This window comes from Oryctolagus cuniculus, chromosome 2 (assembly GCF_051225735.1).
Source record: "Oryctolagus cuniculus isolate XC-2025 breed Fujian yellow rabbit chromosome 2, ASM5122573v1, whole genome shotgun sequence".
Classification (NCBI taxonomy): domain Eukaryota; kingdom Metazoa; phylum Chordata; class Mammalia; order Lagomorpha; family Leporidae; genus Oryctolagus; species Oryctolagus cuniculus.
In genome coordinates this window covers 43803686-43807485 of record NC_142868.1, presented here as the reverse complement: position 1 = coordinate 43807485, position 3800 = coordinate 43803686, and the positions used below count along the sequence as shown (strand labels likewise).

At 51.3% G+C, this 3800-nt stretch overlaps 1 protein-coding gene across 2 annotated transcripts in view; it reads right to left on the bottom strand.

Moving 5' to 3' along the window:
* Positions 1-3800, bottom strand: part of XKR6 (XK related 6) — a 330416-nt gene that overhangs the window by 33148 nt on the left and 293468 nt on the right. The gene's annotated exons all lie outside the window — the stretch shown is intronic.

Genomic DNA, 3800 nt, shown 5'->3' with positions numbered 1-3800 from the left:
CTGCCGGAGAGACACAAACCCACACAGTCAGAGCTGCAGACGTCGACGGCCGAGGAGATGCCCACGCACGCCACTGGCTGAAGGAGGAGGGAGGAAGAAACACAAGACCAGGAACTGCACTTGCAGTCCCGGCTGCTCCCTGCGCTCACAGCTTGGGATGTCTAGTCTCGGCTTCCACCACCCTCTGTGGAAGTCCAGCAGCTCCACAGCTCCAGGGAGGGGCTGAGGGCGGTGTGCTTGGCCCAGGGTTTTGGAGAGCTGGAGATGTCTGCTGCTGGGGCAGGCCCGAGCATGCCCCGTTTTAAGGAATCATGAGCTCACGTGCATCCTTGTTTGCATGCGGCTGTGTGACCAGCATGGGAGCTTTGGTCAGCAGCAGCCTGTATTCCTGGAGGAGCCCCCCAAGAAGGCTGACTGCGGAGACCAACGCCTTAGTCATCGGCCAAATTCCACAACTGCTCCTCTGAGAAGGTACTGAAGCCACTTGGCCCTTTCCTCATCTCATCAAGGCCCCAAGGAGCCCCTTGCTGAGCCTTCTGCCTCCTGGCTCCTTCCCGACCTAAAGCCACCCTCTTCAAGGACTCCGGCACCCCTTTCCTGCTCAGCCGGTCACCTCTGCCATTCATTCTGGTTCCTCTTGGCCTCTCCACAATCCCTGTGGCTTTCCCCAACCAACCACTGCTCCACGTTCTCTTGGGCCTTGCCCCGTGGGTTTCCCTGATTTCTCAGGCTTTGCGCGTGCCTCTTCCCTTGCTGGTCTGGCAGCATCTCCAAGGCATCTGCCACTTCCTGCTCTGCACTGGGCAAGGGTCGAAAGAGTCTGGGTGTGTCGGATCCCAAGAGACACTTGAATCACCACAGAACCATTTTATTTCTGACTCTGCCTACCGGGTATTTGTAACTACGCCAGATGAAACACCATCAACAGTTAGTGGACTCTGTCCTAATCCATCCAGGAACAAGCAGTTGTTAGTCGAGCCTCATCATAAAGGGTCTCTCAAGTAAGATTCGCCCATCACCCCTTCACTCCTCATGTGTTTTTTCCATTCAGTCCGTCTAGCACCTCTTTTCTTGGTCTTTTCCCCTAAAATGTCAGATAAAGGCAACTGGGACACAAACGCCATCCCATTGGCAACTATCTCCTTACCAAATCCCCTTCCCTCCCCCGGAGCACAACTCTCCTACCACATTCTTCCAGGCTCATCAAAGTTACCCAGTTGTGCTATTGCCTAAGTTCAGGGGTCAGATCCATTGAACCAAGAGATTAATTAAACTTGCCCAGGCCTCCAGCCTCGCGTGTGTCTTTCCCTGGCTTCCTGCCTATCTCCCTGCAATGATCCAAAGCTCCACAAAGCCTCAAAGTCCTGCCACTTGATTCTCTTCCAGCATGCACGCTCCCTCGCCTGCCTCACAAAGCGACCCCTCCATCCCCACATCTCAAGTTGAAGCTCAGGGTCTCAACTCAGAGAATCGTATGATGAGATAACACCCCACCACCACCACCACCAACAATACAAAGTGTAGAAAACATCTGGAGAGTGAACCATGACCAGGAGTGTGTGTTGCTTTTGTCAGTGTAACAACAGAGATTCAACACAAACAGGGGAAGTGAGACTTGATCCCAGTGTCTCCGTGGAAACCCACCGGCACAACACCTGATGAGCGTGGACGGCGACTGGCCTCTCACTTGTCTGCAAAGTCCTGAACCTGATACTTCAGCATCCTGCCTTGCTTGTGGTTCACATATCTCATCTGAGGCTGCATGGCCACACACGTTAATCAGCTAACCTCTTAGAGCCCCACTGTGTTCCCCGGGTTGAGACAGGAAGGGGTTGGTCCTCTTAGGAGTAATACAACATAAACTGTGGGTCTCTAGAGGTCAGGGGATGTGCAGTGGTATCTTGACAGTCTCATATTTTTTTTTTTTTATTCCCAGAAGGTGCGTTTTAAGTATCCTTGTGATCACCACTATTTAGCTAAATTTCTTTTTTCTTCAAATTTTTTTAATTTATTTTATTTTACTTTAAAGTAGAGAGACAAACAGAGAGATCTTCCATCTGCTGAATGCCCACAGCAGCCAGGACTGGGTCAAGCCAGGAGCAAGGAACTCAGTCCCGGCTTCCCACACGGATGGCAGAGACCCAACCGCTTGAGCTCTCACCTGCTGCCTCTGCCTGTGCACCGGAAGCTGGAACAGGAAGCAGGATGCCCAGGTGGTGTCTTAACCACTGTGCCAAACACCCGCCCCTGAACTCTCTGATGTGTCAGTACTGCACTTGGAGGATGCTTCCAATCGTTAGTAAGCAGAGGGGAGTTCTGTGGGCACGGAATGGGAAGAAGCCTTGATGGCTGAGTTCCTTTCTAATAAAGCAGATATCTATTCCTCTCCTTATTCCTTTCCACTTAGATAAAAATGAGTGTTGAACTCATAAGCCAAGAGAAGTCAGTTCAGCTTTGGCTGGATTTGGTCTAAGTCTGAAGATGCTTCTGAGCAGACTTCAGGTGCAGGAGTGGCACAGTCCTCAGCCCTCGCTGTCCTGATCTCCCTGTTCTTGGATTGTGACGTCAGCCTTGTCGTGTCAAATACATAGAGATGGGGAGGGAGCTGAATGTGCATCGGTTACAAGTTACAAAGCCCAGTACAACCCTTCTTCGTCTGTCCATCTCCCAGGTTACCTATGCCGTTTCCAGACCTGTGGTTTTGAAATGGATATGCATGAAATCACTCTCAGCTGATCTGACACTACCTCAGTCCATGGCTGGGGTTCCTGTAATTTCTCTCTAGGGCATGGCTCAAATACTCTTCAAGTGCTATAAAACATCACTGCTAAATTACAAAGGGGACTTGGGAAATGGTCATATGGAAGACTATGATGCTGACCCCTCAGTCGGTGCTGACCAGCTGACGGCCAGCCCCAATTCTGTGTCTCTTCCTTAGCTACTCCTGACTTGGCAAAGCTATGAATCACCACATATTGTATCCAGGGGAGCTTCGCAGACCATGTACTCCAACCTACTCATTCCACAGGAAGCAGAGGTACAGTAGTTTGGGAGGCTGGCCCACGATTACTCCACGAATCACTGACCATTTAAACTAGCGCTCCAGGGTAGCAGACCTCCTGATACACTGTGCTGCCCCTGGTTTATGATCCTTCCAAAACTTCCTGCACTGCCAGCTCAGCTTTCTGGAAGCCCCGGGAGTCATTTGTAATGAAGGCCCCTGGCGCTCTCCAGTGACAGTCTGTTCTAGCATCCAGTTACTGGTACCTCAAGGCCTTAAGCACTAGGCCATGTCCTTAGCATTATGGAAATGTTCCAAGTTATTACAGAAAAAAGGAAAAGGGGGTCTTATGTCAGCTGGCCTGTGTGCCAGGCTGGTGGGCAGAGGCCATGGGCAAGAACAAAAAAAGCATGAGCGTCCCCGACCCCTCACTGCCAGTGAGTATGAACAGCAATGACCCAGTGGTGGGGGGATTGCTGGGAGTGGTCAGAACCCTTGACCCAACCACTTTCTAGTTCAGCACTCACCAAAGAACTACCCATTGTATCCCAGGCTCTGGGTACAGATTTTTGATCCAAAGTTATACTGCTAGAGGGCTGAGTTCACCCCAGCGAAGAAACCAGAAAACCAGGCCCATTCGTGGATCCTACCTGGGAGCTGGGCTTCTCCCTGGACACTCAACTGAGAATGATCCTTGCCTTCTAGGGCTCAAGAACCAATGGTGCGGGCATCAGACTTGTGTACATCCTATCACCAAGGAACTTGTCTGGACCCATCTGTGCCACTGGCCATAGTGCTA